General features: G+C 41.0%; 1 non-coding gene across 1 annotated transcript; it reads right to left on the bottom strand.

The window, feature by feature from the left end:
* Positions 1-9,249: 9,249 nt before the first annotated feature.
* Trnar-ucu lies at positions 9,250-9,322 on the bottom strand. Its single transcript has one exon. It is a non-coding gene; the product is annotated as a tRNA-Arg (tRNA).
* Between the last annotated feature and the right edge of the window lie 15,554 nt (positions 9,323-24,876).

Genomic DNA, 24,876 nt, shown 5'->3' with positions numbered 1-24,876 from the left:
AGGACACACACACACACACACACACACACACACACACACACACACACACCTCAGTTCCCCCACACACAAACTACCGTCACACTACCCACACACACACATACACATCCCACATACAGACACACATCCCACACCCCCCCACACACACCACCCCCCTCACACACACACACCTACCATCCCCAACACACATACACTGCCGTCTCCTCCTCACTACACCTCCATCGACCGAGGAGAGGGGGGCAGGCAACAAGCGACCCGCCCAGGGTAAACAAGGAGACGAAGAGCACCACAGTCTTGAAAGGCGTCGTCAGAAACGCCTTTACGACAAGCGTGTAGTAATGAATGGCCCCGTGTTGTTGATAACGATGCGGAGCGACCGACGTGCGTCCATCACCTCTCCGTCAGGTGTCCGTCGCGGCCAACACGAGCGTGACGTGAATTAGAGGTGTACATTCCGGGTCGATGCAGGGTAGTGTTTGTGGACGCGTCTTCCCCCTGGTTCTCCGAGATGCATGATATATATATTTAGGTGTTAATGAGCGGAGGTTGTCTATCAGCCGGGCGGGGGTGTTGTTGAGGTCCTCACCACCCGTCATCGGTAACCACTCGACTGATTTCTCCAAGACCTTCCGACACTGGCATCGTCTTGACTAGGTATGATGTGGTGTGATAGGGTCTCTCTCTCTCTCTCTCTCTCTCTCTCTCTCTCTCTCTCTCTCTCTCTCTCTCTCTCTCTGTTAACCTAAACAATGCCAGAACTCAACATGTGGTGTGCCTCATACTTCACCACGTCCGAATTAACAGAAAAAAACATAAAAAAATACCCTCCCAGAATTTAGCGCCACCAGAGCCCTGTTCATAATCGACGGATCCGGACACAATGTTTCCAAATTGTTGAGTGTGAGAGATACGCTAATAGAGAGTTTCCGGTCAGTGTATAAACTATTGTCCTTTTACTTTCTTGTATTTTCTTTTCTTTCTATTTTATCTACATTACAGTTAATTCACACCAGACACTTGTTACTAGAAACATTATCATATTGAATAAATGTACAATGTATCTTTGAGCTGTACAATGCTTAGGATAAATGATGTAATGCAATACTTGTAATGGAGCTTTTGAAGGTTGACCTCAAAGGAGAGCTGTCACTCAAGAGGCAAACAATTACTGTACGCTATTGATGTGAGTCGAATCAATATGCGCGTTTACATTCGATGTCTACAAACTTATGTGACAAACTAATCCCGGACACGACCCGAAGGCTCGATTAACAGACCACAGTTTATCCCGTGTGTGTGTGTGTGTGTGTGTGTGTGTGTGTGTGTGTGTGTGTGTGTGTGTGTGTGTGTGTCAGATCCCAAAGCTATAACTACGGCAACACAGTACGTTCAGGATGTGTGACGTGTTTACTGTTGAAAGAGAATAATAATATTTTGCTTTAGAGTTTCATATTTAAAACAGAATAAAACCCCCAAATCCCGTATCACTTGAAGATTAGGAACCTCAGTCAATGCTAATCCAACTTAACCTAATCCATCCTAAACTACTCTCACCTAACCTAACCTACCAATCTTCATTTTATTTTTTGGGGGGTTGCATTTGGTTAAGTTTGGTTGCTGGTTCTCGTGTACAGTCAATAAAGCACGTACGGTCTCCTTATCTGCCGTGTGTTGACAGTGACCAATGCCTTTCCTATGAATAATTCTTTTAATTTTCGTATATTTTCATTCTTTTGGATATATTATTATTATTATTATTATTATTATTATTATTATTATTATTATTATTATTATTATTATTATTATTATTATTATTATTATTATTATTATTTTATCATATTTTTTTCATATCATTAGAGATAATCTATCACCACGCCATGTCTCCACACGTGGTACAGGGCAGTAAATGTTATACGATTATATATATATATTCTCCAAAAATATCTGGCTGGTTCTGGGAGTTATGTAGCAAGAGCAACACTTGGCATTTACCGCGTCATTAATTACCACCTGATACATCACACTACCGCAGTCATTCATGAGGTAGATTATCCTGCTACAAATTGATAACCGGAAAATGTGCAAGGTAATCAGGGTTTTTTTTTCCCCGCTCCAAATGACTTAGCTTGAGCCAATGAGGTGAAATATTGTTTTTATTTTATTGTAATTTACGAGTTGTTCGGGGATATGTTGGAATATAGTTTGGTGGTGCTTAATACAGTACCAGCCTCTTCTGATCTGACTGGTTATGTTCTTTCCTATGTGAGGGAAGAGTTTTCAAGTGAGTCGTTATACAGCCAGACACCAACTCTTGTTTAGTTTGTGTGTTTGTATATTTTTTTTAAAGGGGATTTAAGTTTATGTATGATAGAGTAATGTGATTTATGGGATGTTTTAATGATATTTTGGTTAGCACAGTTGGAAGCTGACGTGTGTGTGTGTGTGTGTGTGTGTGTGTGTGTGTATGTGTGTGTGTGTGTGTGTGTGTGTGTGTGTGTGTGTGTGTGTGTGGTAAGTAACTCCTTGTACACCTCTGACCCTCACACTCCCATTATACATGTGTTTTTGTGTCCTTTATAGCACATATCATTTTAGGTTTGGTTAGGTTAGGTTAGGTTAGGTTAGGTTAGGTTATTATATTAAGATGAGTAATGATGCTATTCATTTATAGTTTGCATTTTTATTATCCACACGATCGTCCTGCTATTAATGCACCAATCTAAATATTTCTTTCCCAAAAATATGTACAAATTAGCGTTATCATACAACTATCTCTACTTATCGTGACTTAAATTCAGTTAACCAGAAAATTAACCAATTGATAAAACTCCACAAATGTTGAATATTTCTGGAAGTTCACATATATATATATATATATTCTCTATTACTCCTTTGCTCAGTATGAATTAAAGTTAGATGGAAGAATGTGTAGTTAATCGTAGGTATTATTGTTCCCAGGCCACACACGGTATGCGGGGAGTCATGACGAGATACAGACGATGAGCCTAACACAGAATTGATATATTCTCATGCAAAATTAAAATTGTACAAATAAATTAAAATTATGTTTCTAAATCATAAACCCGAGGAAAACTTTATATCTTTTCAGTAAAACTTCAGAATGTTAAAATTATTGATGATGATGAATTACCCTGTTTATTTCCGAGTCAAGTACAATAATTATGTGTACATTACCCAAGACACACCAGCCTAACTACATACTTACACCCAATGATGTTATTAACTATATAATATCTAAGTTCTTCATATATATTCTAAAGTATTATCCTAAGATTAACTAATATAATACAGGATATATGAGCATTTATATAATCAATATCTAACTACACGAATGTCAACAACTCGTCAGTTTTGATGACAGGAGCTTGTTTACATAATGTTGCATTGTGGGAAAACTTGACCAAAATTTTAAACACATTGACAAAACTCACACAAGGACTCACAAGAAACCAACTCACAAACACAACTTCTCATGGCTACCAAGGATGTTGTTTATACCCTCAAGACAAACTTACAAACTTGATAAACTAGCAGAAAGTGTTTATCCTGGGTGTACCACATGAGCCTTCCTCGCTTAACCTAACCTAACCTAACCAAACCTAACCTAACCTAACCTCGTGTCATCATGAGTGGAGAGAGAGGTGTAGGCAAGCCACCACGTACACCAAACTCTTATATGACTTTGGTTATGTAAATGACAAAACTTCTTGATTGTATTGATCTGTTGACGTAAGTGAGTGTTGGAAGTAGGAGGTGTGTACATGTGGACGACCGTGGTGACTCTACTGATCTTTTATATATACACACACACACACACACACACACACACACACACACACACACACACACACAGGAAAGAAGCGTTATGTTGCAGTTTCCCTTCTCTTTTTCCCTCCTCATCACCACTCATCACCCTCTCCTCCCTCTCCTCCTTCTCTCACACCACTCATCATTCCCCTCCTCCTTCTCTTCTTCTCTCCCATCCCCATACCACCTCATCACCCCCGTCCCGCCCCACACCACTCATCACCCCCGTCCGCCCCCACACCACTCATCACCCCGTCACCCCCACACCACTCATCACCCCCCCGCCCCCACACCACTCATCACCCCGTCCCGCCCCCACACCATCAACACCACTCATCCAACCCCCCCCACACCACTCATCCCAGGCCTGTCTGTTTAGTGTAAAAGTGAGGGCCACCGCCGCCGACACTCTTGTTATTTTTGCCGTGATGACCTGAGACGTGCCCTTAAGTTGGCTGTCAGGTCGACCGGCTCCCACACGCCCGCCCATCACGCCCCGTCCCCACACATCACCTCACACTCACCGCCTTTTTGCTCCTCCTGAAGCTGAACTCTCACTCCTGACGGTGCTGCAGGGGGAAAGTTGGGGTGGGGGGGAGGTGACATTGGTGGTGAAAAGGAGACATTGGTGGGGAGGAGACTGGTGGGGAGGAGAGGGCTGTGGTGGGGTGGTGTGTTGGTTATGGAAATGGAGGGGAGAAAAGGGTGGTGGGGGTGAATGATCGCGGTGTTAAGTGAAGGGGAGAGATTTGTGGCTGGGGAGGACAGGGTGGTGATAACAGTATATATATATATATATATATATATATATATATATATATATATATATATATATATATATATATATATATATATATATATATATATATATTGTAATGGCTGTGTATGTGTCAGTCTGTCTGCATACTTCTCTCCCTCTGTCTGTCTGTCTGTCTATCTGTCTCTGTCTGTCTGTCTGTGTGTCTGTAATACCCCACACCTCTCCCCTTGTTTTCTCAGCCTCCCCTCTTCTTTATCCATCTTCATTTACCTCTCCTCCATCTCCCCTTCTTTACCTTTCCTCCATCTCCCCCTCTTTACCTCTCCTCCATCTCCCCCTCTTTACCCTCCTCCATCTTTCCCTCCATCTACGTAACACACCATCTCATTTTCTCCCCCCAGAGTGTTGATGTAAAAACCCACCTTTTGTCCTTGTCTCTTATGTGTTTAAATTGGACTTACTTACACTTCACTACACACTTACAATACACTTCTCCTTCCTCTTACCTCTTCTTTCTTGCCTCCTCTCTCTCTCTTTCCCTTCTCCCTCCTTTCCTTCTCCACTCTTGATGACACCTGCTGATGTATGTTAGTTATTGATGACACCTGCTGATGTATATTGGCATTAGATGACGTCTCCTCATATTTCTTAACACTTGACACCTTGCTGTCACTTGTTAATGCGTTTTCATGGTAAACTTCTCACGACATTGGCTGACACCCTGACTTCTCCATGCCTCCACTCCTCATCATCTGCCTTCGTACTCAGTCTCCCCTGCTTCTCTTCCCGTTCTCTAATGTACCTTTTTTCTTATCCTCCCTACACTATCCCCCATTTTCTTATCCTCTCCATCCCCCACCTCGTATCCCTGTTCTCTCTTCTTCTTGTTTCGCTGTCAAGGGGTTCAACAGCCAGGGTTATTGAACAGAGGTCACACGTCTTTGTTATCAGTACAGACAACAGACAAAGAATATCCCTTCATGGTTAACACACTGATCTCCCTTCCCCCACCCCTAGAACCCCCATCACTCATCCCCCATCCCTATCACCCTAAACGTACCATCCAGGGGGGTAAGGGGGTGATGGATGAAGTGGTTGTGTCGCTCGTAAACATGTCAGCTGAACACCTGCCCGATTAATTAGTCTTAACACCTGTTTCTTGGCAGGTGTGGCAGTGTACGTGTCTGTTTGGCCCTTGATAAAATAAATTTATTATCGTATATATATATATATATATATATATATATATATATATATATATATATATATATATATATATATATATATATATATATATATATATATATATATGCCAATCAAACTGTAAAAAGCAATTTATTTATCCAAATACAGTATATTAAGATTACCTACGTGATCATCTATGGTCAGTCAGTTATAAAAAAAGAAAGAATAGTATAAGTTATCAGTCGTCAGCAATTATCACTCTAAGAGTCTCGGTTCATACAAGTATAATACTTATAAAGAGTTAAAATCCGTGGATGATGGCGGGTCAGTGTTGTGTTAAAACATGGAAATATTTACCAAGCACCGAAATTTTTTTTTGTTTTTAATATCCTGATTCAAACATGAGTAATGAGATATAAACACTTCACTTGTTATTTCTTAAGGTTATATTGTATCTGTTGCACCAGGCCCGTTGATCATATCCAAGCACTTCATTATTTATATTTATTTAAAACATGAAAAGTGTTCATTATACTTAAGAAACATCAAGAAACATTTATTGATGTCCGACATCTATGGAGCCTCATTATTATCTCACTGGCTAAACCGGCGCCCTAGAAACAGACACAGTTACACCGGTCAGTGACAGATTGGCCAGTGATGGAAGCTTGGCCTAAGTAAACCTACATCAGCCCAGGAAACCTCTAGTAATGATGGCTTAGTGGTCCACATCCATAAAGTTCATCCCTCTTAAGGATTCGAACTCTCGACATGAACACCACCATGCTTCAGTTCTACCAGTGACTGATCGGGGTTGTCCTTACCGTGGGTTCGAATCCTGGGCGGGGATAACTGTGATAGCATTGAAATGTAGGTAAAAGGTATCGTTCAATATATGCTCTACAGTATATAAGACTTGGATTCAGGGGTTTTATTAAGAGATACAGTACAGGAACAGTTAAATAAGACACCCAGTTCTTGCACCAGAAAGTGAGGAATTCCTGTATTTTCTTGAACCAGTTTGAGAGGTGAGGGGTGAGTGGGAGAGACGAAGGTCATGGTGAGAGGGAAAGGGGGAGGAATGGAAAAGAGAGAGAAAGGGGAAAGGGAAGAGCAGACGTTGAAAAGAAAAAGTTATAACGAAATCTAAAGCGACATTAAAATATGAAGGTATTCACCCTTGTTTTATTAATTAAGTAAACGAAGGGTCGTATATTAAGTGACAGGTTGAAACATCTCTCTCTCTCTCTCTCTCTCTCTCTCTCTCTCTCTCTCTCTCTCTCTCTCTCTCTCTCTGTCTCTCTTTTATTCACAATTCCTATATATCACACATAGTCTCTTAATCTCTTTTTGTATCTCTTAATTTTATTTCCTATCTCTATGTAACTATGTCGTTTTTCTTTATAGTCTCTCTGTCTCTCTCTCTGTGTCTCTCATTCTATACGTCTTTCTCTATTTCTTATTCTTTATCTCTCTCGTTATCTCTACACCACACGAGAAACAAACCAGCACCTATGCCTTTTTATCTCTCTATCTCTTATTCTCTATCTTCCTCTTTATTATTTATTCTCTCTATCTCCCTATATTATTACTTATTCTCTCTATCTCTCTCTCTCTCTCTCTCCACCACACGAGAGACAAAAACAGCGTTATCAATTATAGCAGATTAAAAACACATTCCTATCTCATATCTTTCACCTGTGGGGGCCAATTCTCTGATCATTACGACAGACAGACAGACAGACAGACAGACAGACAGACAGACAGACAGACAGACAGTGAATCTCCCTTAAGATGAATAGGTTTAGATGTGGTAGAAATTATCGGTAATAATTTTTTGAATGGCTGTGAGTAATTTAGTGGATATATTTATTTATTTATTTTGTGTTTTATTTATTTTTTATTTGTTTATCTATTTATTGATTAATTATTCTTGGTATTATTATTTGTTTTGTTCATGTTGATCTTCTATTATTTACTGTATGTATGTATGTATGTATGTATGTATGTATGTATGTATGTATGTATATATGTATGTATGTATGTATGTATGAATGTATATATGTATGTATGTATGTATGTATGTATGTATGTATGTATGTATGTATGTATGTTCCCGGGTCTTCCTAGTATGACTCACTACTGCTTGTGGTGATGGTGGTGACGGTGTTGGTGATGATGGGAGTCAGGCATCACCCAAAACATCACCTTTAAGTAAGACATCACCTAACTCATTCATTTAAGACTTCGCTTAAACTAACACCCTTTAGATATTGGCCAGACAGGTACCTTTAAGTCAAGACATTACCTGAACGAAGCCTTTAAGACCCTGTAAATACCTGTAATTAAGACCTCATTAACATCACCTGTAAATAAGAACCCGTAAATAAACATCACTCCACTCCACTTTACTCCACATCCTTCAACTTCACTCCACCTCACTCCACGTCACTCCACCTCACTCCAACTCACTCCACCTCACTCCACTGTAAACAAACCACTATCTATCAAAACAGCAATTAAACAAACAATTTTATTTCCCAGACAATACAAACATGCAATATACAGCCACACACCACGTAACACACAGCCACACACCACGTAACACCCAGCTATACACCACGTAACACACAACTATACACCACGTAACACACAGCTATACACCACGTAACACAGCTATACACCACGTAACACACAGCTATACACCACATAACACGCAGCTATACACCACATAACACACAGCTATACACCACGTAACACACAGCTATACACCATGTAACACAGCTATACACCACGTAACACACAGCTATACACCACGTAACACACAGCTATACACCATAGTATAGTATATATAACACCACTATACACCACGTAACACACAACTATACACCACGTAACACACAGCTATACACCACGTAACACAGCTATACACCACGTAACACACAGCTATACACCACATAACACGCAGCTATACACCACATAACACACAGCTATACACCACGTAACACACAGCTATACACCATGTAACACAGCTATACACCACGTAACACACAGCTATACACCACGTAACACACAGCTATACACCACGTAGCACACAGCTATACACCACGTAACACACAGCTATACACCACGTAACACACAGCTATACACCACGTAACACAGCTATACACCGTGTAACACCCAGCTATACACCATGTAACACAGCTATACACCACGTAACACACAGCTATACACCACGTAACACACAGCTATACACCACGTAACACCCAGCTATACACCACGTAACACACAGCCGTACACCACGTAACAGCCATGCACCACATAAGAAATACTAATTATTACCTTAAAATGCAGTTACTTTCTCAATCACCTTCTCTCCTCCCTCCCACGTGGCCGAGTCTCTCAGTAAATCCCGTTTCTCAACTCCACACATCACCATAACAAGAACAGGCGGCTACAACGACGGTCACCTAAACTAGTATCCCCAGCGGGATTCGAACCCGCGGCCTCTGGATTAGAAGTCCAGCGCGCTATCCACTGCGCCATGAGGACGGCTGATTACATGTCGCGAGCAGATTTTGTTGAGAATTTTTATTTTGTTTTTGTTTATATTTTTTTTTTTTTTAACTTTTGTTTCGTTTCTGTTTTTATTTTTTTTTTTTTTTTTTGTTTTATTATATTGATTGATATAAAGATAGATAAGGTGATATATAGATAGATAGACTGACATAAATATATAGATTGGCTGATATACTGCATAGATGTATACGTATAGATGGATAAATAAGATATAGATTAATTAATAAATGGATAGACACATATAGAACAATAGATGGTAAAATAGACAGATAGGTACCGAGTATGATGATGAAGATAATGATAGTGATGATGATGATGATGATGATGATAGTAATATTGATGAAGTTTGTGACGATGAAGGTAGCGATGTTAGTGAAGGTAATGATAGTGATGGCGATGGCAATGATGAAGAAGATAGGATTGAGAGTGAAGATGGTGATGGTATAGTGAAGATAGTGATGATGATGTAGGAGTCTCAGGTGAAGTTACCTTTAGAGTTTTGGTGGGATGGTGAGTATCGATCCTTAATTACGTCGGTATTACAGTGTGTGTGTGTGTGTGTGTGTGTGTGTGTGTGTGTGTAATAAGAACAGGTATATACAGCATATCAAAGTCTTCTATTTTTTCTGTTTACATGTTTTATAAGGTCTAGTGTCAATAATAATAATAATAATAATAATAATAATAATAATAATAATAATAATAATAATAATAATAAAACTGTTTTGAAACATCTAACTTAACTCTCCTCTCCCATAAAAATTTTACTTAACCCTTTGAGCCATCACACTGAAAGGGCTAATCCATCATACTCAAATGGTTAACTCATTATCATTAAAGAGGGGTAAATCACCATTCTGAAAGGGCTAATATAATTAACCCCCCCCCCTTTCATAGAAAACGATATCTGGGCCAGACTACTCAAGTGAATGTAAATCATGTGAGCTTTTCCACATCATTCTTATAGATTAACTCATCAAATACGTGTCATTAATCCTATTCGTATAATATTTTTTTTTAAGCTTCGTTTCTTCCAACAGCTGCATCAGAACTTGGTCATGGCGGGCGGTTCAGAGGTTCAGTGAGGTTGAAACACCGATGCAATGGTTAGGTAGATTAGTAAAGGGTGAGGGTTCATTACACATCAGAGGCACTACATTGACCTCTAGTAATGTATGTACATATATATGGACAGGGATAAAAGGTTTTTGATAAAGGAATGCCCCAAATTTTTGTCTGGTTATATACTGAAAAATGGATAATCTTTTTCGATGACTTTCGTTGTGTGTGTGTGTGTGTGTGTGTGTGTGTGTGTGTGTGTGTGTGTGTGTGTGTGTATGTGTATGTATGTGTGTGTGTGTGTGTGTGTGTGTGTGTGTGTGTGTGTGTGTGTGTGTGTGTGTGTGTGTGTGTGTGTGTGTGTGTGTGTGTGTGTGTGTGTACTAAATTTCTATAAGGTAATCTATCATGTTAATTTTATATAGTCAAATATATTACCATTTACCATACAGAGTCTTCGAAAATTACAATAATCATTTTTATTTTCGATGCCTGATATAATCAATAATTCGTATTGTATTTTAACAGGAACTCAATAAATAAGTTACAATTAACATATTTAAATATTGTAATGTTTTTTCTTTATTAACTGGTGATAAAGTAAAACCAATGTCAAAATGTAAATAATCATAAAACAGCTCAATTTACAGTTCTACAATAAACACCAATTAGTCTAAAAAAAATAAATGGGTGATCAGGGGTTTGTTGTAGAGGTGAGTAATGACCGAACTAGCCAGTGTCAGATGGACAGACAGATAGATACACAGACAGACAGACAGACAGACAGGCGCAGACATGCAGAGGTTGATAGATAGATAGATAGACAGATAGACATAGATAGATAGATGGATAGATAGATAGATAGACAGGGAGGGTAAAGGTACAACTAGGACGATATATACCATAATAGACAGGCAAAAAAGGTAGTAAATACAGAGCCCGGGAATAAACCTTTTAAACAGACGTGTACTCAACCAATTACTGACAGACGTTGACAGGGATATCGAAGTGCTCAATCAGACAGACAGACAGACAGATAGACAGTTAACTAATCAGAAAGACAGACAGACATCCAGCAAACTAACTACAGGTATATGGTCAGACAGCCACATTGACAGATAGACAGACGGTTGAATAATTTTTCCTGTCATAAGAATTTCAACAACCAGTGTCTCTCTCTCTCTCTCTCTCTCTCTCTCTCTCTCTCTCTCTCTCTCTCTCTCTCTCTGTGCTACTCTTGGCTCTTGCTTTTTTCGTTTCATATTTCCATTTTCTACCTTTTGTCTTCTCCCCTCCCCCCCTCTTTTCTTTATATTTTCTTCTCTGTTTCTTTCTTCCTTCTCTTTTCCTCTTTTTGTTTATCTATATCTGTTTGTCCATCTCTCTCTCTCTCCTTCTCTGTCTGTCTCTCTCTCTCTGACTGTTCTTCTCTCCGTCTGTTCATTTCTCTGTCTCTTCCTCTCTCTGTCTCTTCCTCTCTCTGTCTCTTCCTCTCTCTCTGTCTCTTCCTCTCTCTCTCTTTCCCCCCTCTCTCTCAAACTTTGCCCGAGGCTGTTCTCAGTATTGCCAAGTCCTGGTTCACCATTAACACGGAAGATATTACAGCAAATTTCACCAGTGTCGAAATATTGTAGGCTGGTAACAACGTCGTTATGCTATATTAAAACTGTCCAGAGTCGTGAATATAGCGTGTAGAGCCTTGTGAGGTTGGGGGGTTGTTAGGTTAGGTTAGGTTTAGGTTCTGGGAGGGTGAAATAATTCTGATGATTACATTATGTTTTTATCGTTGTTTAATAGATAATGTGTAATAGGATACTGTATGTGCTGTATTATTTATATATATGTGTGTGTGTGTGTGTGTGTGTGTGTGTGTGTGTGTGTGTGTGTGTGTGTGTGTGTGCGTGCGTGTGTTGTCTCTCTATCCTCTTCATTCTCATTTATGATATCTTGTTACACCTCACCAATTTACCTCTCTCTCTCTCTCTCTCTCTCTCTCTCTCTCTCTCTCTCTCTCTCTCTCTCTCTCTCTCTCTCTCTCTCTCTCCACCCATCCACCTACCACTCCTTCTCTTCACTGTCATTTCTTTCTCTCATACCTTCTCCAAAATCCAAACTTGACTTTCTCTATCTCTTTCCTTCCTCCTTCCTCTCTTCCTTTCTCCTCTCTCCTACCTGATTTACCCAACAATTCGCTTCTTCCCTTGTAAACTCTCTCTTCTCACTATTTTCCTCCTCTTCCCTCTTTCCTCCTCTCCTTTCCCTCCCCTCTTCTCCTTTCCTCCCAGTCTTTCCCTTCCCATCACTTTCTCTCTTACCGTTCAATCTCTCCCTACACAATCAACATCTTCCCTCCTCTCTCCCCTCTTCTCTCCCCTTCCCATTTATCTACCTACCTCTTTTTCCCCCACCTACCTATCGACTATTCTTCCATCCCTTCCTAATCTCTCACCCTTCCCTTTAACTCCCCTTCCCATCTCCCTACCTACCCCCTTATTCTATTCTTCCCTTCCCTCCTCCTTACTCCCCTCCTTTCCAGTCACCTATCCTCACCTCCTTCACCTCTCTCCATCCACATATCCTCCTATTCCAACTATGCCGTTACCCTTTCCCCCCCCTCCTTTATCTCCCCTCCCATCCCTTCCCCTATCCCACTCATTCCACCTCTCCAAAACCCATCCCTCCACACACCTCCTCTCTCCTCCCTTCCTATTCTTCCTCCCATTCCTTTTCCCTCTATTCCAAAATGCCTCCAACCCTTTCTAATCTCTTCTTTCCCCCCTCACCTACTATCTCTCTCTCTCTCTCTCTCTCTCTCTCTCTCTCTCTCTCTCTCTCTCTCCCTCTCTCTCTCTCCTTCTCTCCTCTCCCTCTCTCTCACCTCCCCAGCATAAACTCCTACGACCCCCGAAAAAAGCCCTGTAAGTCAAACAGACAAGCTTCCATTACTAGTGCCGGGGAGGTTGATTTACAAGGGGCATAAAGGCAAGGCACAGTGACACAAGTAAATTCTAAATTGCTTTCTCAACGCATAAAAGTCAAGGCGGGTTACAGCGGGAAGGGTGAGCCAGCAAGCACGAATGATGGTAATGGAATGGGGGTGAGAGGGGGATTTTAGTGTGAAGAGAAAGGAGAGAGAGAGAGAGAGAGAGAGAGAGAGAGAGAGATAATTAAACTAATGATGCTGAAATCCTTATTATTATTATTATTATTATTATTTTTATTATTATTATTATTATTATTATTATTATTATTATTATTATTATTATTATTATTATTATTCGGTGAAACAGTTATATGAGAAATAGCTGAAAGGAGAACAAGAGATAAGGTGAGATTATCTCCAATATAAAGGTAAAGAGATCAAGGAGATACAACCCTCACTGTCTCCTAAGGCGGGGAGATATATACTTAAGTGAAGAGATACTGCATTTTGTCTCGTTCCTGCAAAATTCTCTCTTTCTTTGTCTCTCTTTCTCTTTTTTACCGTTCGTCTTTTCCTCTCTTTCCTCCTCTTTCTCTTCTTAACTCTTTTCTCAGTTCCCTTCCTCCTTTCTCTTCCTATCACTCCTATCTTTCCCCCATCTCCTCTTCTACGTTTTTATCTCTCTCTCTTCATTTCCTTTTCCAACTCCATTCACCTCTCTCTCTTTCACCCTCTCACATCCTCTTCCTTTTCTCACCCCTTTATTCACCTGTCTTCTCCAGTCATCTCTCTCCCTTCCACTTTCCTTTTTTCTTTTATTTTGTATTTTTATTCTCAATTCTTCCGTCTCCCACCCTTATTTCCCTACTTCTCTCTCTCCCGCCCTTCCCTAATGCCCCTTCCTTTTCCTCCATCTCCCCCCCCCATCCCTACCTCTTTTTCCGCCTTCCACTCCCCTTCGCCCTTCATCCCCTTCCTTTCCCTTCTTCTCTCTCTCTCTCCCACCTCATTCTCCCTCCCTGCTCCCCCCCTCCACTCTCTCTCCCTCCCTCCTTCCTATCCTTCATGCCCATCCTTGCCCCTCCTTCTCCTCCCACATTTCCAGCCCTTTCATTTCCTCTCTCCTGCCCCCCTCTTCTCCCTCTCATTTCCTCTCTCTCCTTCCCTCTCCCCTCTCCCCCCCCTCCAGGATGGGCTAGAGGTCCTCATCACCCCGGGTCGTTAGCTTCGACAAACAAATGTACGTGATGACTAGAGGTCCTCATCACCCCGGGTCGTTAGCTTCGACAAACAAATGTACGTGATGACACCTCAGGATGCCCAACCCAGACACTGCTGTCATCTCCTGGTGCTGGGGCCATGTGTCCTCCCCAAGGGCGTCCCGTCATCCCCAGGGGCGTTGTGACCTCTCCAGGGGTCATATGTCATCCCGAAGGGCATTCCATCATCCCCAGGGGCGTTGTGACCTCCCCATGGGTCATATTTCCTCCACATTTGCGTTGCGTCTTCCCTGGGGCTTTGCGTCGACCCATGAAAGGGGATACGCTGAGAACATAGCCAGGAAGTGAGATGACAGGCAAAATAAAACACAATTTGAGGAAAGTATAACTACTCTTTTTGTTGTTGTGTTAATGCACTTAGGTATTTAAGCAACATTCATTTAGTTTGTTTACTCGACAGTTTCTTTGTACCCTTGAGTATGATGACTATACTTCCCGTGTACAGTATAGTGCATTAAATTATTGAATAGTATATCCTCACCCTTTGAGTATAATACCTTTACCGCTTGAGTACGATGAATTAACCCTTTGAGTTCGATGACTTAACTCCTTGAGTACGATGAATTGACTTAATCACTTAAGTACGATGACTTAACCATTTGGACACAATGCCTCAACCCCTGAAATGATCCCTTCACTCTTCCCTATCATCCTCCAGGGACTGAACCATTATCCTCAAAGGGTTAACCCATCATTCTAAAGGGGGTTAAACCAACGTCCTATTTAATATCATCCTAAAATGGCTAATTAATTAAAGGTATTGAACCACTCTCCCCTTGAACTATCCTCCACAAAGGGTCAAACCATCTTGCTAAGGGTATCCAGCCACCTCTGAACTCTTGAAATAACCCCTTAAGGCACTATTGCACCTCACTTGTGTTTGCAGATAAAGGTTTTGGATGTCAGTTTGAGTTTCAGTGAAAAACTTGTTGATATTAATGACAGGTAGACCTCAGGTAAGGAAGGTGAGGTATGTTTCACTGGTTCATGGTGACCTTGTGTGCTCTTGGTATAATGACAGATATAATGTAGTATAATATTTAAGGTATTGTATTGTAAGTATATACAGTATAAGGTATAATGGTATAATGTGGTATAATACTGATAGATATGATAAGGTACAATGGTATAATGTGGTATAATACTGATATAATGTAATGTTTGTAAGTATAATGCAATATAACCATGGATATATTCTAGTATAATTATAGGTCAAATGTGGTATAACAGTAGACATCATGTAGTGTAACTGGATATCATATAATATAATGATATAATGAGATATAATTATGACTATATAATATAATATAATAATATACCTGGTATTAATGAGACAGCATGCCTGGTATTACCTCCTAAACCATCACTAGTTGTTGGTTCATTGAGTACATCAACTTGGTCTCGTGGCAGGATTGACCTTTTTATGTGTGTTTGAAATGTAAGATGAAACCAAAGGATGAAAATCGTAAATGTCTTCCTCATCTCAAGTTTCAATTAATACATTATGCTTCTCCTGAAAGATCATTGAAAATTAGTTCTTGTTGTATATTGTATTTTTTTTTCTAGCTGTTATTTCGTCATTCTTGATGTTGATTATAAAACTTTGGTAAGTATATCACTGTCTTGTGCACAACACCTTCCAATGATGAAATATTGGTTAAGTGATTATCCTAACCAACTTAACTGAACCTCTTTAATCTATAGCTTGGTAATTAGGAGGTTAGGTTAGGTTAGGTTAGGTTAAGTAAGCAATCCAGAATACAGCTCTAGTACCTCTCAGCCTCGGTAACACACAACAGGCTCATGAAAGATTTATCTTCGCTGGAATGACATTAAGAAATAAAATCAACAATGTATTATATTTCAAAATTTTCAGTGAATCATAATGTATTTATTGAAACTTACGACAAGAAATACTAACACACGAACAACTTTCTAATGATATTTCAGACAGACTCGTGGCCTCAGTCAGACACCACTGATTAAACAATTATAGTCTGTCAAAGGTTGAGGTGAAAATTCCAGGTAATAATTTGGCTTCGTCTCTACACATTTACCTGGCATACCTGTCATACCTGTCACACCTGTCATACCTGTACCTGTCTACCTGTCACACCTGTCATACCTGTAGTACAATATAATATTCTAATAATACTAAATTCATATAAAAAAAGATTAATTATGTCTCAACGTGACTAGATCATGTTCGTTACTCTGGTCACTGGAGAAAGGTCACATTAGGTCACAAACGACTCTAATTTTACCCCACCTCGTGACCTTACCTGTGATCATTTTCCTGAGTCTCACCAATGGTTTATATCTACGACAGACAGACAGACAGACAGACAGACAGACAGACAGAGAAGTGTTGGAGACATTCTTATTACCATACTGTCATAATATCACGTGGAGGCAATAAAAATAAACGAATAAATATTGTAAGAAAAATCGAAATGAAAGTGATGGACAAGACAAAGATTAAGAAAGTAGGAAGGAAGGTGACCGAGAAGGTGAAGCAATAAGTGAAATGGAGGAGGAGAGAAACGAGAGACTCTGATAAACTAACAAGAGATAGAAAGTTACTGTGAAAGCATATGAATGGAGAAAGGTTGTAGAAAGGGGGTAAGATCACGAGCGATAACAGAGAGAGAGAGAGAGAGAGAGGAGGGGAGGGGAGGGGAGGGAAAGGGGAGGAGAGGAAGAGGAGGATGAGGTAGGGGAAAGGAAGGATGGGAGGGAAATGTCATGCAGCGTGTCAATCAGTTGAGAGATGAGAGGAGAGACAAGCCTCCTTCATCCCGTGTGTGTGTGTGTGTGTGTGTGTGTGTGTGTCCTTTGATGTCACCTCCTCCGTCACCTACCCTGGCAGAAGTCTCCTCCTGTCGTTTCACTCCCGACATTATTTTAGGGATTCAGAAACATAACAGTACAGGTTACTCATACATACACAGGTACAAGTGTAGGTATAAACAGGTAGAAATACAAGCACAGGTATATATTAGCTTTCACCATTTAAAAATATTCTCTCTCTCTCTCTCTCTCTCAGCATCACCTCCCCCCTCCCCCTCCTCCCCTCTCTGCCCTCCGTCAACGTCAGACTGTGTGCCCGCCCTCCCCGTCACCGGCTGACAGCTCTACCGTCCTTCAAGAGGTATGTTCCTCCCTGTGTCACATCCTCAGTGTCTCTCTCACTCACGACTTGTATAAGCTTATCCCCTCATCCCCCTTCTCTCTCTCTCTCTCTCTCTCTCTCTCTCTCTCTCTCTCTCTCTCTCTCTCTCTCTCTCTCTCTCTCTCTCTCTCTGTACGGTCCATCATCATGCTTAAAGTGGCTGGCTGACGGTGAGTGTTGCTGGCTGTTTTATATCTCGGGCGGACGTTGTCTAAATAAGCCACAACCCATTCACTCTGTTATCCTCCGTCAATCACCCGCTTATCACGGTTGATCTGGAGCCGTGGAGGAGGAGGAGGAGGAGGAGGGAGAAGAAGAAGAAGAGGAGGAGGAGGAAGAGGAAGTACTGATGGTGATGGTGCCGGTGTGAAGGGCCCACCATCACCATCACCCACATCACCTCTTCCTACCTCGCATATTCACTCATGGTATCACAGGTGCACAATAAACTAGCTGCTGTCACATCATCACCCCTCCCTCCCTCCCCCATACACACACTGCTCCTGTGTGACGTATTTTTTTCGTTTTCTTTGCCCCGCCCTCTGACGTCCTCCGCCTTATTGATAAAGAGTTTTTTTTTCTTGTTAGGTCAACTTTGGGTGACCAGGTGGGTCGGTTTGTTGTGTGTGTGTGTGCTCTCTCTCTCTCTCTCTCTCTCTCTCTCTCTCTCTCTCTCTCTCTCTCTTTATCAGTGTTTTTGTGTTCCTGTGTGGTGTTTGGTTGTATGTCACTTTGTTTGTATAACGTGAGTGTGTGTGTGTGACGAGTGTCTCTTTATACTCGTATGTGACGTGTTGTGTGTATATTCTTTCTGTGTATGACGTGTGTGTGTGTGTGTGTGTGTGTATTTTTCCGTGCGTGACGTAAGTGTGTGTGTGTGTGTGTGTCTCTTTCTCTTGTTCATCTTTCACTCTTCATCCTTTTGTCTCTCTTCTCTCCTTGTCTTTGTATCTACTTGCCTTATCCCCATCACCCCTATATACTCTAACAGTGTCAGTCGTCAGCAGAGACACAGCTTTTACCTCGCTGACAGTCCTTTTTTCAGCTTCCTCATTATGTGGCTGTCAGCGGTGGCGTCCTGGCGGTCTCCCCGACTCTTTCTTCCTCTTCTTCAGTATCCTCGTGTTAAGTAAAGATAAACACGGGCGACCTGTTGATGATGATGGCTACATCTCTCTCTCTCTCTCTCTCTCTCTCTCTCTCTCTCTCTCTCTCTCTCTCTCTCTCTCTCTCTCTCTTCTGCTCAATGATTCCCTCAAACTTAGGTAGTGACGTCATTCATACGGAAATATCGATGTAAATAGTAATGATTTAATTTATTATTTTTCAACTTTTCTTCCATATGACTCGTTAGTTATCTTGTATTGATGAATTAGTATGTTAATTTTTGTTTAATTCTCGCTGTTATTCTAAATTCAGTGCAGTATATTAACAGCGGTCTCCTTTCTTTCACAAATGCTGTTTCCGTGTCTGTATATAATGATTTTCTTAACAGCATTGCATAAAGAGGAAATGTAAGATGTTACAGCAGTCAACAGCGGTTCTTTTGTAGCTTCCTCTGTGACGTAGCATCCCTTTTGTAGCTTCTGTGACGTAAGCATCCTTTTTACAGCTTCTGTGACGTAACATCCCTTTTCCAGCTTCTGTGACGAAGCATCCCTTTTACAGCTTCTGTGACGTAACATCCCTTTTCCAGCTTCTGTGACGTAGCATCCCTTTTACAGCTTCTGTGACGTAACATCCCTTTTCCAGCTTCCTCCGTGACGTAACATCCCTTTTGTAGCTTCTGTGACGTAACATCCCCTTTGTAGCTTCTTCTGTGACGTAACATCCCTTTTGTAGCTTCTTCTGTGACGTAGCAGCCCATTTCACAACATTTCTGAACAGGGAAAACTTTTTAAAATGACACAACACTCGTCAACACTCACACTACCCAGTCATTTGTCCATACGACCTTCTACATACACGCGGTAAATAACATTCATTCACATCAACTTACAGAACACGATTTTTCTTTTACAGTAAACTACACTCTCTCGATAGTACCTAACCTAACCTAACCTAACCTAACCTAACCTAACCTAACCACTGCAGTACTAAATTCACAGCTAATGATATTCTTTTTTGGACTTATATGCAGCAATACAGTTATAACAGCCTTTTACAGCAAAACAGCAACACGACGTAGCACTCAGTAACACTTTCAATACACACTCCTACTATCTCACTACAAACAGCATCCCATTATAGAAAACGGTGATATTTTTAACAGCATTTAACAGCGAGGAACAGCGTGACAGTGTAATGTCGCTAGAGAAGGAGGAGTAGGGAGAAGGGAAGGAGGAAGAGGAGGAGGGAGAGGAGGAAGAGGAGGAGGGAGAGGAGGAGGACGGGTGGTGTTGGAGGTGAGGGAGGCTGAGTTGCTCTGTCATCCTCCTGTCATTAAGAAGAACAAATAAATACGGTTGATGACAGAGACAAAAACAGACGCGCGTGTGTGTGTGTGTGTGTGTGTGTGTGTGTGTGTGTGTGTGTGTGTGTGTGTTCCTGGTCTACAAGGTCATCCAGGACAGTGCTACGCCGTAAAAGACAAGACCTACGGTACGCCCTTTGCACTAAGCTTCTTTAACCAGATGTGCGCAGTAGGATCTCCCACATACGATAAGCGCAAATAGCCAGTTATCTTCATCGATAACTAAAAGACTTACCATACACACACACACACACACACACGCGCGCACACAAACACACACACACACACACACACACTAAAGCCATAAAACAAGATTATCTTAAGGTCAAACTCGGGTGCAGACCAATATGACCTGTACAACCAAGAACTTAAAGACTAATATACCAAAACAGTTACCTGGGTCATTATAGTGCTAGACAGACTTCGCCATCACGTTCTTCGCCCGGTCACTAGATGTAGGCAGTCACCAGTAGTCAACTAGCCAAGTACTATCAATCAGTTACGTGCTGTCATCTAGTAAGCTGTTGTTAAGCGGGAAAACTTTTGGCAACTTGTCAAGTGTTGTCAATCAGTCAAGGGCTGGTAACTGGCTAAGGGCTGTCGATTCTTTAATTCCTGTTAATCAGTCAACAGCTGCCACATATCAATTGTCAATCAGTCAAGTGCTGTCAACCAGTTAACTCTTTTCTATCAGTCAACCGCTATCACAAGTCAATTTTGGTCCACCAGTCTTGTGCTATCAACCAGTCAACAGCTGTCAACCAGTTAACTGCTGTCAATTTGTTATGGTCTTTTAAAGGGACCATCTTGACAGTTGATTGAATGACTGGAGGTAACGTGTCGGGCAATGCAGACTGACAGATTTATTTAATGTGTACGAGCATGGCTGTTGTTGTTATTGTTGTTGTTGTTGTTATTGTTGTTGTTGTTGTTATTGTTTTTTATTGTTTTTGTTATTGTTGCTAATTTTACTGTTGTTTTTGTTGTTTTTGATGCTGTTATTATTGTTATTATTGTTGCATAATCGGCATTAGCATTCATGATGAAAACCGGATTACACACACACACACACACACACACACACACACATATCCTCTACATACGTAAATTATATACAGTAAGTAATGAATAATGTAAAAATAAAACAGAAAAGAAGAATGAGTGACGGAGGTCCTCATGAATGAGTAATGGGTAAGGTGAGGAAGGAGACACTCACGGCGGGTCTGGTGAATGAGTAACGAACCTGTGAATGAATTAATGAATACATGAATACAACCTGAATAACTCCGGTATTTGAAGCGCATCAGGTGACACCTCTCATACCTTTACAGCGTGTGTGTGTGTGTGTGTGTGTGTGTGTGTGTGTGTGTGTGTGTGTGTGTGTGTGTGTGTGTGTGTGTGTGTGTGTGTGTGTGTGTGTGTGCATTTTGGTGGATTATATATTCCTCAAATTTTTTTTTATATCCTTCTATCGTCTTCTTTCCTCTTTTACTTTTTCTCCATATATTTTATCCCATCCATTCCTTTCCTTAACCATTCGTTCCTTCCTCTCTCCCTTTCCTACGATTCTCCTCCTCCTTGTCTCTCTCCTTCACCCATAGTTCCCCGTTCTTCTTCCTTCTCCTCTCTTACGGTTATCTTCCATTTCTTTGCCTATACCGTTGGTGTTCCTTCATCTCTATTCCTCCCTGATTCCCCTAAAATTTCCCTCTATTTTCCCTATAGTTTCCCCTCAGTTCTCCTTCATTTTCTTCACCCGGATCTTCTCCCAATGCACCCCCCTCCCTCTCTCGGTACTCCTCCCTCCCCCCTTTAGGTTCCAACTCTCTCAACGTTTTCCTTCCTCCTAGGTTCCTCTTCCTAGGTTCCCCATCTAGGTTCCATTCCCCCACCTAGGTTCCCCTACCTCCTCTAGCCCCCCTTCCCAAGGGTACATTTTCTCCCCAGGTCAGATCCCAGGGAGTGTATCAACAGGTTCTTCTGTCCAGTGTCCATGTGGTGCTGATCTGACACATTCCTGCTCGACCCACAAGTAAGAGCTGTGTTGCACCCTCTGTCAGCAGGTCCATCCAGCGCTCTCTCCTGCCTGCTCATGCTTTCCTACTCACGCCTGTTTGGGAGCCGCTGAGGATCACTTTTCTAGGGTGACTTGGGGATAATAATGGTTGTGTTTGGGAGTCATGGAACTTAAGTTGGTATTCTGGGGGAGTGAAGTTTGTAGTGTGTTGTGGCGTGATGGTTGACATGTTTGGGTGCTGGGGTCTTATAGTTGGGGGTGGAAGGAGGGCTGATGGCTTTAAGTGCCACACAGTCTTCTGCCAGTAATCTTTAATGTGGTCGCCTAGAATAATGATCCTGTTTGTGAGGCAGATATTTTTACTTGATACAGGAGGCCAATTATATCCACGTTTCGGGGAATCTTAGAGGCAGAGGTCTAAGTTGATGAAGTGGGACGTCTACACCACATGATCTGGAGCGATGCTGGTGTTGAGAAGGCCGGAGGGAGACTCCACTCTTACACCAATGAGACTAACTGGTGATACTTAAGACCTGGCAGAACTTTGGTAATAATGACTGTTTTTACTACGTTTATTGAGGCAATGGTTAAGGTCGGAACCCAGTACTGTAGCTGACAGTTAGAGCCTTATTTTTCCTGCTTGTGCTTGTAAGAGTAGGTTGTGCTTTCAGGCGATGTTTGTCATGTCTGGAAGTGTTAAATATGATATGTCAGCGATGTTTACGACTGACATTTACGGTCATATTTATGGTCGTGTAGAACGTACCGGTGCAAGATGGCGTGTTAGTTACGCCCAGTCCGTCTTATCATAAAAGTGTTTTCTTTTTAAAATCACCTGAACCTCACCCAACCAGGCTCAAACATCCGGAATTTAATCGTTTTTGAGTTTGGTCCACCCCGGAGGCCTTGGCTCACTCATTCATCAACAGTAATTAGAATAAGCAAGCCGTTCGCACGCTGTGTGACGTCATAAGAACGTCATCGATTTCTCTAGTCGACTTTTACAAACAAGGTCATTTGGCTGTCGAGGTATGACGTCAGAATCGTTACCTCAATAATTGTGACTATTTATTACTTCCTGTGGCTCATAATTCATCAGTTAACTCGTTTTAATGGGTAATATTTACGTGTTACCTCGAGGACATAAACACTCACTAGGGAGGCAATTTGAACGTGTTATTACTGCCAGTCAAAATAGTTCTAAGCGTGTTCCTGGAGGCCACTTGGCGAGACACATTTAACACCAATACTTTAAAGGCTTTGAGAGTTATGGCTATATTACATCTATATTATAGGACCGATTTATAGTTGAGGCAGCGGAGTGTTACGAAGGAATTGAGAGAATTATGAGTATTTTTGAATTTATATATCAAAGCAAATTCATATCTAGAGCATATCGTATGTAAGGAAGTAGTCTGTTTTGAACCTGGTGAAAGATATGGTCTATTTCAGATATAATATTCCAAAAGGTGATTGATAAGTGTTAAGGTATCAGTAATGACTCACAGGCAAGGCGGTAATTGGGTTATTTTGACAGTAATGACCCACCACCTGTGATTTACTGTCCAAAATCACCTGTCAAATTATAGAAAAGTAGAGACTATTGAAGTAATGTGTGTGTGTGTGTGTGTGTGTGTGTGTGTGTGTGTGTGTGGTTGACAGACAGGGAGCAATTTACAGGTATATGATCTAAGAAGAGAAAGTAATATTGAGTTTATTTTCCACAAATTATAATTAAATTTATAGATAAAGAGAGTGAGGAGGTGGACAGATAAGAGACTAAATATGGAAGAGGATAAGATAGAGAGAGATAATAAATAAGATAAAGAGATAGATGGGTAAAGACTGAAGAGGAGGAGTCAGAGAGAAAGATAATTTTACTGTGAATATTTATAACAATACCTGACACACACACACACATTATGGCGAGGTAAGATGGAGCCGACTAACTTAAACATGACCCGCGACATATTGAATTATAATGTAAACAATATAAAATACACATTATTGATCTCACCTGTTCTAGTAATATTTCGTAGAGTAAATAGGTAAATAATTAACATTGTAAATTCTTTCTGCTCATCTGACGTTTCTAGACAGAAGCTGTAAATCTTATGTAAATTTCCTAATGCAGCCTTGTAATATAATTTCTTCAGTAATTTTAAAGTTAAACATCATAAATGTCCACCCCACCCCCCCTCACCCCTTAAAGTGCCATTAGTTCCATCATAGAATTCAACCTCAATAAACTTTAACTATATATAGATAGACGACTGACTTCTAGCTTGGTGGTCCACTCAATTAAACCCAGCCATGACCTCACCGTCACCACCATCAGCAAAGCGTAAGGCGAGACGAGAGGGGGTCGGTCCTGAGTGAGTCCAAAGTCTCAAAGATTCGCAAGGTAATTTTTCAACACCTATATGGAGGTGATATAACGCATCTAGTTACGGAAGGATCTTTAGTTCACTTTATACCTATATATTAGTCATTATTTTTGCTTATATTAGTTGGATATGTTCTAACATACTCATTTAAGGGAGGAAATTGGATATGTGAACTTATGATAATCTGGGAGTCTGGAAATTGCTCGGATGATTTCT

This window comes from Homarus americanus, unplaced genomic scaffold (genome assembly GCF_018991925.1).
Source record: "Homarus americanus isolate GMGI-L3 unplaced genomic scaffold, GMGI_Hamer_2.0 scaffold43704, whole genome shotgun sequence".
Classification (NCBI taxonomy): Eukaryota; Metazoa; Arthropoda; class Malacostraca; order Decapoda; family Nephropidae; genus Homarus; species Homarus americanus.
The sequence above is the reverse complement of the archived record's forward strand: the minus strand, read 5'-3'. Positions and strand labels throughout refer to the sequence as shown.